Here is a 13134-nt window from a genome sequence, read left to right on the forward strand (position 1 = left end):
ACCTGCATATCTGCAAAGAAAATCAGTTATTCATTTTTCAACCAGTGGTTTTGAAATCATGGAAACATTTGTTTTTCTCTTGGGGATGGAGATGAAGGAAATAATTTGAACCCACTACTCTTTCATATAAAATGCTTTTTGCTTTTTGTTTAAAATTCTTTTTCAATACATTTTTTTTTTCTAATCAATGACACCTGAGCTTAAGGCACAAGAGCTTATCTAAATTTAATGGCTCGGAAACCCTAAACTCAGTACTTAAGTATATTGCTGCTTTTCAGGATTTGTTTAGAAATTCCTAAGAGTGATTCTCTCAAAGTTTCTGACAAATTGCAGAACAGCTATTTCTATGCCATAGTCCTTTGGATCTCATCCACCAGCATATACAGTAACTTCTGTAAAGGAAGACAGTGTTAAAGCAACCGAAACTGTAAATTGTAGAATTAAGAGACACTTTAGAGCCCCCCCAAAAGTGGATGTTATCCCCAGAGCCTAAAAATGTTATCTTTTTGATTGCTTCTTGGAAGGGCAATAACAAGATGTGTGAAATAACTTCTGACATTAAAAATATGGAGTGGAAAGCATCTGAGTATACTTCCTCCCTATTTCCTTTATTCTTTCTTGAGCTATTTTGTATTTTAGAAATGTCTCCACTGGGTTCTAATTTTGTAGTGTGTGGCTCCAGTTAAGTTTTATTTTGGAACACTACATAGCCATTAAGAGGCTCTCAAATCTAGACTTCTAAAGTTTCTACTTCAACTAATTAATTAAGAACAGAGTTCTCAACTTTTTGACATAGGCTTTGCTCTAAATCAATTCATTCATAATTATAAAAATAGAAACCAGATTATTTAGGGTGTAGATTCTAATTTTAGTGAAGTAAACTGGGGAAGTTCTGTCAATATTGAAATAGCAAATTGTAAGTGGAAAACCTTAATGTTTGGGAAAATGTGTGTAGCTTTTTACTTGAATTATCTCTTAGTAAGGGAATACTGATCTTGAAAGTCCGTAACAATCTAATGCTCAGCATTATAATACTCCTAAAATTATTTTGTTATTCATCTATCTACCCTCCCCAATTATCTGTTCATAAATAATTTATTTTTCATTTACTAATTTTTCATTTACTAAATATATTTTTCATTTACTAAATATATACTAAAAAGGACTTTGGCTCTCATTCATTTTTTAGTAGTTTACCAATATACCTCTAGTCTCAGGAACTGCATTTGCTTCTCTCTTTTCCTTACCTTTCCCCCATATTTAGCCTCCAGTTTGGATTCTAAAAAGAAAAGCATTGTACCTATTCCTTCTCTCTCCTCTGATAGTGCCATCCTTGACAAGGAGCTCATTTTGCCTCATGGAGGCACAGAGGGGATGAATAAAGTTTTTCCCATGCATAGAAACCAGTAGAGTACCTGGGCCATGTACAGAGAAATGCAGATTCAAGCTTATGCTTGAAAAGCTACTGCTAATATGATATTGAAACTCATGTGATACATTTAAGAGATAGAAAATTCTTGCTCTTTAAGAAACTGTATATTTGCAGTCTCTTAATTACAACAACTTAGCTAAGCCTAATACAAGTGTCTACCTCACAACCTAAAAGAACAATAATTAGCATGTAGTAAAAACTCAATAAATAATTGCTTCTATTACCATTATTTCTGCAGAATCAGATTTTACCCATTCTTCAAATCTCATTAAATTCCACTTTCATTATCCTGTCTTCCTACTGCTCTCTAGAAGAAAATGATGTTTCCATTCCAGAACAGCAATATTCTGTCTTTAACAGTGCTTTAATTTTGTACATATTTTTGTGGAAAATATTATTCATATTTTTGTCTAGATACATCTTATCATCATTAGAGCATAATTTCCATGCTGTAAGAGAAAATGTCTTATTGTCTTGTATCATCTATAATTCCTACATTAATTCTGTTTGTATATTGGTCACTTGATAAGTATTTGAAAAATACATAATGATAAATTTCCTTTAAGACGTCAGGGGATGTGAATGAACACTTGTGTTGATTTGACTTTTATTTCCTAGGCTGTGGATCCAGGGGCTACAAAAGAAGGGAAAGCAGTTTTCTGCTACATGGAAGTGGAGAAACGAAGTCCTGTTGAGAGGCTGACCCCCCAGGGAGCTAGAGTCACTCATAAGATAAGTGACTCACAGCTGCTCAGCAACTCAAAGGACTGTTACTTCAACTGGGTACCTCAAAATAAGCAAAAATCTTAACAAGTTAGAGACTTTTGTGTTACTTGGTTATAGTTGAACTGCAGATATGAAGTCCAAGCATGCCAATGATCTACTGCGACTGTTTTTACTCTTTTATCAGGACAGGCCTCCCCTCTGGACCCAGTGCAAATCCTGGTGAGCAGAGTGGTTAGAATTTGGATAAACATGCTCAATCATATTCTCTTGAGATTTACTTTATGCTTTGACAAGAGCCCATTATTTCCAATCCTCAGCTTATGCTTGGACTAGAAATCCAAATCTGATTCTTCAAAAACATCTGTTCAGCCAGCTGTTCATTACTCTGATAGCTGGTATTCTTCCAAAGTGAATGTGAAATATCTCCTTGCTCTTATGATTTCAAGATCGCTGCCTAAGCCTTCATAATCCCCTGTGATGTTTCCAATTGTAACTATGTAGTCACTCATTCATCATTCATTGATTCACTTGTAAATTATTAATTGAATCCATTACTTATTGAGCCCTAATTTATGCTGACATGCCAGGTAAGAGCCAGGTAAGACTGGTGGATAAAAGTGACCATGATCTTTCCCTAGCAGGGAAGTTTGTTTCAGGTAGAGTTATTTGTACCCATCTAAACTTGTGGGTATCTATGGCAGACAGCATATTTGCTAAACTTTCCATCTTCCTCCTGTTATGGGCACCTAGAATGAATGCAAAGCCCACTTTATCTTGGTAGGTTAACATTAAACCATCCTTAAAACTTCAACATAACATAGTTGACCTAGGATTCATTTTTTTTTAACTCACTAGCTGTGGAAAAGTTCTCCTACCTACCTTATAATAGTGCTCACTCCACTAATGTTGAATTGCTGCATCTCTTTGACTCACCCTCCCCATTACTTATCCTTACGGTTCTGATTAGTGTTGCCATCAGCTGATTCATTTTTTAGCAGGTGCTACTGCATACCTATTGTGCATCTTCAAGAGAGCAGATATGTTGCAGTCAACTTCCTATCCAGTCCACCTATGCCAGAGAGTTCTAGAGTAAGCAACTCCGATACAATGCACTGTAGCATAAAATCTGCTGCTCCAGTTCTTCCACATACATTGAAACAGACACTTGTCATCCCACTAAGCTGTGATTCAAGTAACTCTGAAAACCTACTTTCATGTTTATTACCCAGGTCATATTATGCACAATTTAGCATTTTGTAAAATTGGCTGATTATTTAACTTGTTTTGTATCTTAATGCTGGTGAAGAAACTCTTTTCATTGACTTTGCTCTCAGTGTTTAAGCCCTAATGTTTTCCAACTATAAACATATAAAATATTCATAAGTAGAAAAGGGAGGAAAAAATGAATTATTAAATTCTACACAAGAGGAAGAGAAAAAAATACCTCTACCAAAGTAGAGTTCAATCAAAAATTTGATTTTTTTACTAAAAACAAATTATTATATTGCTCTGTGTGAAACTATCAGAAATGTATAATTTATTTATAATTCAGCTGTGAACTGACCAGGGCATCTATCTCAGCAATTTTGACTTAAATTTTAGCAATAATTTTAGGATTTTATTTGGTACCAATCTTGGCACTAAAAAATTATAAAGACAGCTTTGTCAGTCAAAAGAGCATGGAAAACACCTTCCATCTTGACTATAAACCCATGATTTCTAAACTAGTTTATTACTGGAATCCCCCATAAAACTTGCTAAATAGATGCATTTGTATAAAGAATCAGAACCTAAAATGATGGGTCTTAGAATTTTGGTAAAACTCTTGCAATGGGTTTTTTCAAGCATCCTTAATCCTTACTTTTCTTGCATCAGCACCACTTTCCTTCAGAGCTATTCTACAAGCACAATCCTGTCAGTCCAGTGGGAGCTGCTTTCCTGTTTGGCTTCTGCTCTTTAGCCACAGTTGGCCAGTCCAGGTAAAGGCAACCAGCCCAAATGACACCCCACCTCTCTCCAAAGTCATCCAAAAACCGTCAGTTGACTCATATTTGGCCAACTCAAGGCTTTTTCCAGCACATTTATAGCCAGGACATGGGGGAGTATGTTCTGTACTGATAACAGAAGCCATGGATGAGGATGTGAAGCTCAATAGGGGTTGTGGCTCTGTTTCTGTGTTAGTTTAGTGAGGCTGCCGTATCAAAGTACCACAGACTGGGTGAGTTAAACAACTAAAATTTATTTTCTCATAATTCTGGAGGCTGTAAGTCTAAGATCAAAGAATCAGCAGGACTGTTTCTTCTAAGGCCTTTCTCCTTGGCTTGTAGATGCCCATCCTTTGTATCCTCATATAGTCTGCCCTCTGTACATATGTGTCCAAATTACCCTTTATGTAAGGACATCAATCATATATTGGATTTTGGCCTAGCCTAATCACCTCATTTTAACTTAAGTGCCTCTTTAAAGATCATGTTTCCAAATACAGTTATATTCTGAGTACTAGGGCCTATTCACAGTTCAGCCTGTAACAGTTATATCCCACCTTTCTCTCCAAATCAGCCCAAGAATCATCAAGTTACTCGAGTTTGGTCAATTCAAGGCCTTTTACAGGACATTTCAAACCAGAATATAGCAGAGTATGTTCTGCACTGGTATCAGAAGCTATAGATGGGGATGTGAACCCCCAGAGGGGTTGTGTCGGTTTCCCATTATGACTAGGAACCTACCTACATTGAGAGAGATGCCAACTGGAAGCCACAAGAGAGCACAGGTCAAAGATGGAGGGAATAAGAGAGTCTCTGAGGTGTCAATGTCAATGGCTGACCTTGTTCTTGAGTATCAACTAGATCCAGCATTTTCTGTAATTCTGTTTTTACCCTTTGTCTGGATATCTTGAGCTTATAAATTCCAACCTGCCCAAGCTATTTTGAATTCAGTTAGAATAATTTACTACTCCTATGTTCATATAAATTCATACATTCATATTTTCTTCAAGATTTCAATGCTACTTTAAACTAGCCTAGTCCCTTTTACGAAAGGAAACACCAGGTGTCATATCCAATGTAATTTGAAAATTTGATTTCCCCTTTAAATTCTTCTTTCAGCTCTTTTTCATAGCTCAAGTCTTATATACCTGAAAGTTTCATCCTGGACATCAAGATCTAGAACAAATTCCAACCTTTGATGGAAGATTTTTAACCAGGTTCCTTCATTCCCCACCCCTACCCATCTCTAGTGTTGAGCAAATTACTCGGGCTATTTTGCTAAACGTTGCTCAGTTCTAAATAATCATTTTTTTAACCAGTAACCCAACCCTTTAAGTCACTTGAATTCTACTTTGATGTCTGGATTTGAGTCACTGTTCTATTGAACTGCCCAGTGCCCATTTCTACCTTAACCTGTTCCTAAGACTCTTCCTCTGCATGCAGGCTATAGAAATGAGTTTTTTTTTTTCCAGGATTCCTGCCCAACATGATTGGTATGTCCAATTTTAGGTGCAACTGTTTTGCCTCTCTTCCTTTTTGAGACTAATCTTACATATTTTTAAATACTCAGATGTGACTGTGATGAAGTAATGAAAGTAGGAGACAAACTTTCACAAATGGAGAAAATAGGCCAAAATTTTCTCTCCTCAAGTTCAAAAGAAAGCAAAAATAATCTTTATGAAGTTATCACATAACCCATTGTTGAAAATATTAGATATATATGACCTCAAGTTGTTTGGACAAGACAAAGTTGGTTATAAAAATATGTTGGCAATTATATTTTTTAAGAGAGCAAGAATTAAAAAAAGCAACAAAGAGGTTTTGTGGGCTGTTATGAATGTGGTCTGTGGGTAGCCTGGGGATAAAGTATTCATCCTACTTCAGGAAGCAGGGCTTTCCTAGCTTCATGCTTAGAGGGATCTCTGTTTGCCTGAAGTCTCTCTGTCTTCTTATAGGAAACCTTACATCTATTATCTAAAAATCTGCTGGGGAAATGACAGCACATGTTCACAGCAGGATACCTCTTTTGACTAGTGCCAATTCTGACCCATTTAGAAAAGATAGACTAGATCTTTCGTTGCATATTCATGTTTTCTCATGGGTCCATTAAAAAAACTATAGGCACCCAAGCATGTAGGTACACAGTCTCTTTACTCTGAAAGCTCACAGATCTGTAGGAAAGACAACACATAAAGATATGAGGATGAAGACAAGACTTGGAAAAGAAATGGGAGAAAAAGATCAGATCATGGAGAACTTTGCTGGGACTTAGCATTTACTTACAAAGCATCTATGAAGTAGTCAAGGAACTTTAGCAACGGGAGTGACATGTTAGATTTCTCCTTTAGAGTGATCATGATGGGAAGCTGAATTAAGTATGGTCAGTCTCTTCCTCAGCTGATGACAACCAGCCTGCACAAATTGTTAATTCAAATTAACCCTCAGAAATGTAAATTAACTGTCATGTAAATAGTGGAACAAAAATTTTCTTGGTGATTTTATCTTAAAAAATAAAAGTAACATTAGGAAAATAAGCCTATTTGTCTTATATTAAACCAGATTCAGGATTTATTTTCAAGCTATTGTGGTACTTTTCATAATTAACAAAATTTTATAATTTTAATTCTTTTTGTACATATTTTCTTACTAAATTATGTAATGACATATATTTGGGCCCTGAAATTTACACTTGACTAATATCACTAAAGCCAGGAAGGTCACATTTGTAAGTATTTTTGAGAGTTTTATTATATTTTCCAAGATACATGTCTTAATTTCTTGATTCACATAATTTTTATCCTTATTAATTCTATCTTCTAAAATTGTTACATGGTTTAAGCCTGCCCAATCCTATTTGAAAGAGCTTTATGTGTGATTTGCAGCCCTACTGGTTGGCTATCCGGGAACCTTTGTTTAACTAGAAAAAAAAGTAAAAAAGAAAAGCACAACATTTTCATAACAAAGGCACAACTATGATAATCACATGGAGAACATCATCACAACACCCCTCAGGTACACAACTCCTCAACTCTTTGTGACTGCCTTGGTATTTGAGATCTTCAACAATACTTTTATCTACTCTATTGAATCTTTCTCTTTTTCAAAGTAAGCAACCTAATTTTGTCATCAGTTTACATGTTACAACTTACATAGTACAGCCAGATGATGCAACTGTTGTCAGCATGGAAAGATGAGCTCTTCAAAGAAGAGACAATATAAAGGTTAGAGAAACAGACTAGTCTGAGCAGGTAACAACACTGAGGAGAAATAAATTTTGAAAGTGATTGGTTGATCAATTATTATCTTCTGATAAAAACTTTTGCTTCTCTATACAACCTCTTAAATACAAGGAGTTGAAGAATGTACATTCGTATAATGCAGATGATCTGAAATAAGAGAAATGGAGAAAAAGGGATATCCTGGGAAAAAAGTCACAAAATACGAGGAATGATTAACTGATAGGGGTTGGTTATTTGATAATTGTGCAAGAGCAGAAAATAGTATCATCTGGGAATCGCAGACTTTAGGATTTCTGGCTTGGGAATATTGTGTGGATGATTTGGGTCTTCACCATGCTAGGGGGTTATAAATGGAGGAAAAACTTTAGAGAGGAAATCAGGATTAGTTCACTTTAGGCCACAGATTTCTATAAGACTCTTTCCTACCCAGACACACATATTTAATATGGACTAGGATACCTGGTTCTAGAATTTATAGGAGATATAAAAGCCATCATCAGTATATGGGTGGCATTTGGAAACATGAGAGAGAAAGCACAATGATAAAAAGCTAAAGACAGCATCCTGAGAAGTAGTCTTTATGGAGAAAGCAGAGGAAAATTTCTGGCTGAAGATTAGAAGGAACATTCAGAAAAAGAACAAAAGTAGGGTTCTGAAATCCAGGTGCTGAAGAAGCTCCATCTGCCCTCAGGGAGCTCCATTGCTCAACAGTGTCATAAGTCATAGGAAGGTCACATCAAGGAGGGATTGAGGAAAGTTTCATGTGTGTTTTGGGACATCTAAGAAGATCCAGTAAAAAACTCCACTTTCCCTTGGCCACCTTGTGAAATAAGGCAAGGGAATAACAAGAACAAAATTATGATGCAATTACCAAGAAAGGCTGACATGAAAAATACTGCTTTGTATGAAAACTAACAGAACCTTAGATAGGGAAACTGACCTTCCCAGTCATGGGCAATGCTGGGCCACCGGAGGGAGGCCTTCCTGCAGTGGGGAGGTTCCCAGGTACCGTGTATCCTGTGGAGGAGCAGAGAGAAGCTACTCCCCGTGGCTGTTCTGCTCTGAGGGCACAAGTGGTTGATAATCACTGAGAAAAGGTGAAGAAGGCAGATAAACATCAAATCAAAATGTCACCTTTATTCCTTATATAGCTGGTAGGTGTGTGGGAACATGGACCTGAGAACACTGCGCTGCATGACTAATGTTTCCCCAACGGTCCAAGCGCATCAGCATAGCCCCACTCTTACCCTTCTGGAGGAGCTGGGTTACCTTGCTGAGTTTGATCAAGAGGATAGAGAATATCTGAAAAAGGGCCATTTCAAGGACACATAACCCATGCATTTGCATAGGGCTGCCACACTTTAAGGTCCCTGAGTGGGAGTTTAATGCTCTGTGGCCAGTGCCTTGAAATTCTTAATAATTTTATCTTGGAATATATGCTCATCTTACCCATAACCTACCTCTTGCTTTCTCCCTACCTCTTTGAGGAAAACTTTTTGATTCTTGGGTCCCTGGCAACCCCTGACTACCTGGGCTTCCCTCCTTGTTCCTGCCCAACTGCTGCCTCTCTCTGCCTCCCCAAATGTACTCTGTGAAGGCCTGGATTTAGGTATAGAGAGGGAGGGTCTGGGTCAGACACGGGTACCTTGCCACATCTTGGGATGGAATATGGCAATGGCCACTTGCTCAGGGTTGGAAGTATTTAACCAGTGAGTGGGGATGGGTCAGTCCTCTTACCCACTCCAGACCTGGGCACTGAGTATATCCCAATGTGAAGGCTGCAATCACTTGGTGGTTACCTCTTGATTTAGGTTGGAAAGGTAGTTGGCAGACCTTGGGAAGGGGAGGTTGACTCTGCTCCCTCCTCACTCCTGATGGTGCATCGTCAGTCCTGTAGCCGTGGGGTGGAAGGATCTTGCATGCAGCATGGTGCTGTGTGCATCATGGAATAACAGGGCAGAGCAGGGCCGCTGGGAGCCTTTGAGTATCTACACTGGCCCTGAGAGTACTGCAACACCTGAGGGAGTGTGATATTGAGAAGCAGATTGAAGATCCAGAGCAGTGTCTTGCCAACGGGTTTCAGCCCCAGGCAAATTCACTATGGATTCAATGTGACCAAAGAAATGAGAGTAGAATGTTCTTGGGGTGAAAGGGTTATACCCAACTTTATTTCCACAGTGGCAGTTCAATCACTAAAATCCTGCTCACTCAGAGTGAGTCTGCATGCAGCAAGCCGGTCTCTGCCTCTGGGCCTCGCTGCCCACACAGCTGTCCTCTGGGCATCTATCCTCGGTGCTGCCATCACTCCAGCCTCTGCTCTGATCTCCTGCAGCCTTGCAGCCCTGCCACCCTGTCAGTCAGCGCACTGGGCAGAGCTCTTTATACAGAGTCAATAGCAACATATTGCCCACAGGTGTGCAGTGAACTGGCCAACTAGGACTAGGTGAGAATCCTGGCCACAGGAACTTAGATTTTATCCACAAGCAGTTTGAGAAAAAGCACAGAAGGGAAATAAAAGGTTTATATTTAGTAGCTTAAATGACACATTTTTCATTCTATTTTAACAAGGAACCCACCTGCCCATTTTGAACTAGACCCTGCAAATGTAACAGACAGCTGAAATCTCCAGCATCGGCTGAGCCACATGTTCTCTGTTCCTTCTGTATAAAAGCTCACCAATTTGAGTGTCACCAAGTGAGTGCTAAGGAATAAGCTGAGGCCCAGGATATTATTCAAAGGGAGTTTCCTTCACCTGCAGAAGGAGTGGTGGGGGAAAGTGTTCCCTTTCATGAGTCATAATTAACCTGCATGAACTATTTCAGACAGAGGGAATCAGGGCTCTGTGTAGTAACAAAAACTCCTGTGACCGAGACAGAGAGGTAGGACTTCACTTACTTCCTTTTTAGTAGGGGCATTTCATCCTTGTCCCCCTGATTGCTGGGGTGAGCTCTAGGGAACTGACAGTGAAGCCTGCAAAGTACTAACTGACTTAGTGCTGCAAAGCAGCAACCCAGGAGGATGCCCCTAGACCCTTTGGATTTGAGAAGATCTATCTAGAAGCACTTCCATATAATCTTTGTAAAGTTAAACCTAGTCTCAGTGGTTGAGATTGTTTCACGTGCGGGGCCAAAAGGTGGTGATACAGAAGAGCTCCCTTTTGTCCAGATCAGCGTGGCTGAGTAGCATTTGCCCCACAGGTCACCAGCACCAGCACTAAAGAGAAGCAGCTGAGCAGACAGCAGGATACTCCCTCCAGTGGGGGGAGGGCCAGTCAGAGACCCAAAGCATCCTGAGGGCTGGAGTCCCTTTTCCTGTCCACTCTGTATTTCTGGCAGGATGTGTGGGACCCCTGGAAGGTTAGCTTGACCCCCACCTCCATTTTGTGTCTTCCATCTTGAATAACTGCCCGCCTCCATTTTGTTCTGTGCCCTCCATCTTGAATAACTATGTCCCCTACATGACCCCTGCCTCCATTTTGTTCTGTGTCCTCCATCTTGAGTAAGAAGTTTCCCGCTCAAGCCACACCCACTCCTGCAGAAACCATGCCCAGCAACCTGTGCAACAAGACCCTGACCCTCCTCAGCCAATCAGCTAAGGTCACAATAAACTACCCCCCCTGGAAAGCCCCTAAACTGTTCCAAAAGTATAAAAGTAAACAGGGAACTTTGTTCAGGGCCTCAGACCGAGTCCTATGTTCTGAAGGGCCACTGAGACCCTAGTTCGAGCTAGCAATAAAGACCTGTTTTGCTCTTGCATCTTGCAACTGAGCCTGGTGACTGCGGCTCCACAAGGGGGACTCAAGGAAATGGGGCACAACATTTGGAGGCTCATCCGGGATCCCCGTGAGGAGCAGCAGCCCCAGCCACCGGGTAAGGTCTTTATTGAATCTGGAAGTGACTAGTCACGCCAGCCGCGGGCCAGCTGGAATAGAGGGGGCAGAAGTCCTTCCACAGGACCTGACTCCGTCTGGTTCAGGGCAACATAAGACCAAGTCTGCTGAGAGGCTGTTGCAGGCTCAGGACTGTAGCTAACGGTCCTGGGTCTCTGGGGTCAGTCTTCTCTAGAGAGAAGACTAACTGAAAGATATTCCTGTCAGACTTCTGGGAGAATTTGTTTTTTGGCTGGTTTTGTTAGTCTTATTGTCCTGATTTGTGTTATCATTATTTACTTTTGTTAGTCATATTGTCCTGTTTTGTGTTGTCGTTGTCGTCTGGCCAGTTCTGAGTTTTTCCCTCTATCACTTTTACTCTCACAGCCATCATTCAACTATGGGGCAAGGGCAATCTTCTCCACTGACCCTCATGACTGACCATTTTTCTGATTTCAGAACCAAGGCTTCTAATCTTAGCCTGGAAGTCTGGAAGAGCAAACTCATAACCTTTTGTTCTGCAGAATGGCCCCGAGAGGGATCTTTCACCCTCTCTGTGATTCAGGCGGTTCGAGACACAGTCATGGACCCAGGGCCTGGAGGCCACCCCGACCAGGCCTCCTACATACTCACCTGGCAGTACCTTGTTAAGAATCCCCGTCGCTGGCTAAAACCTCTTCTCTTTCCACCCACTCCCACGGCACCTACCCCGCCGGGGCCGCCACACCCAGCAGTCCAAGCCATCGCCAAATATGACTTCAAAGCTACTGCTGATGATGAGCTGAGCTTCAAGAGGGTGGATATCCTCAAGGTTTTGAATAAAGAGTGTGATCAGAACTGGTACAAGGCAGAGCTCAATGGGAAAGATGGCTTCATTCCCAAGAATTACATAGAAATGAAACCACATCCATGGTTTTTTTGCAATATCCCCAGAGGCAAGGCAGAAGAAATGCTTAGCAAACAGCGGCATGATGGGGCCTTTCTTATCTGAGAGAGTGAGAGTGCTCCTGGGAATTTCTCCCTCTCTGTCAAGTTTGGAAATGATGTGCAGCACTTCAAGGAGCTCTGAGACGGAGTCGGAAAATATTTCCTCTGGGTGGTGAAGTTCAATTATTTGAATGAGCTGGTGGATTATCACAGATCTATATCCGTCTCCAGAAACCAGCAGACATTCCTCCGGGACATAGAACAGGTGCCACAGCAGCCAACGTACATCCAGGCCCTCTTTGACTTTGACCCTCAGGAGGATGGAGAGCTGGGATTCCATCGGGGAGACTTTATCCATGTCATGGATAACTCAGACCCCAACTGGTGGAAAGGGGCTTGCCAAGGGGAGACCGGCATGTTTCCCCGCAATTATGTCACTTCCGTGAACTGGAATGTCTAAGAATGAAGAAGAGATTATTTAAAGAAAGTGAAAAAATGTAAACACATAACAAAAGAATTAAACCCACTAGCTGCCTCTGACAGCAGTCTGTGAGGGAGCTCAGAATGCCTGGCTGGGTCACTCGGTGATCCTCTCACTTTGGTTGGAACTTTGTCTGGGAGAGGAGGGGGTGTTGGATATAAAAATTGCCTTATCCACCCTCACTGGGCCCCTTGTAATCCCACTGCTCCTTCTCACCTTTGGTCCCTGAATTCTTAATCACCTAGTTCAGTACATGAGACAACGCCTCAGCACTATTCAGCTTATGGTGCTATGCCACCAATGTCACCAACTGAATGCAGACCCATAATGGGACAAGAATGCCCACTCAGGCACAAAAGAAAAGGGGGGAATGTGGGACCCCTGGAAGGTTAGCTTGACCCCCGCCTCCATTTTGTGTCTTCCATCTTGAATAACTATGTCTCCTACATGACCCCTGCCTCCATTTTGTTCTGTGC

At 40.8% G+C, this 13134-nt stretch overlaps 1 pseudogene; it reads left to right on the forward strand.

Moving 5' to 3' along the window:
* The first annotated feature begins 11650 nt into the window (after window positions 1-11650).
* Window positions 11651-12771, forward strand: LOC118910738 (growth factor receptor-bound protein 2-like; annotated as a pseudogene).
* Window positions 12772-13134: the final 363 nt, after the last annotated feature.

This window comes from Manis pentadactyla, chromosome 11 (assembly GCF_030020395.1).
Source record: "Manis pentadactyla isolate mManPen7 chromosome 11, mManPen7.hap1, whole genome shotgun sequence".
Classification (NCBI taxonomy): domain Eukaryota; kingdom Metazoa; phylum Chordata; class Mammalia; order Pholidota; family Manidae; genus Manis; species Manis pentadactyla.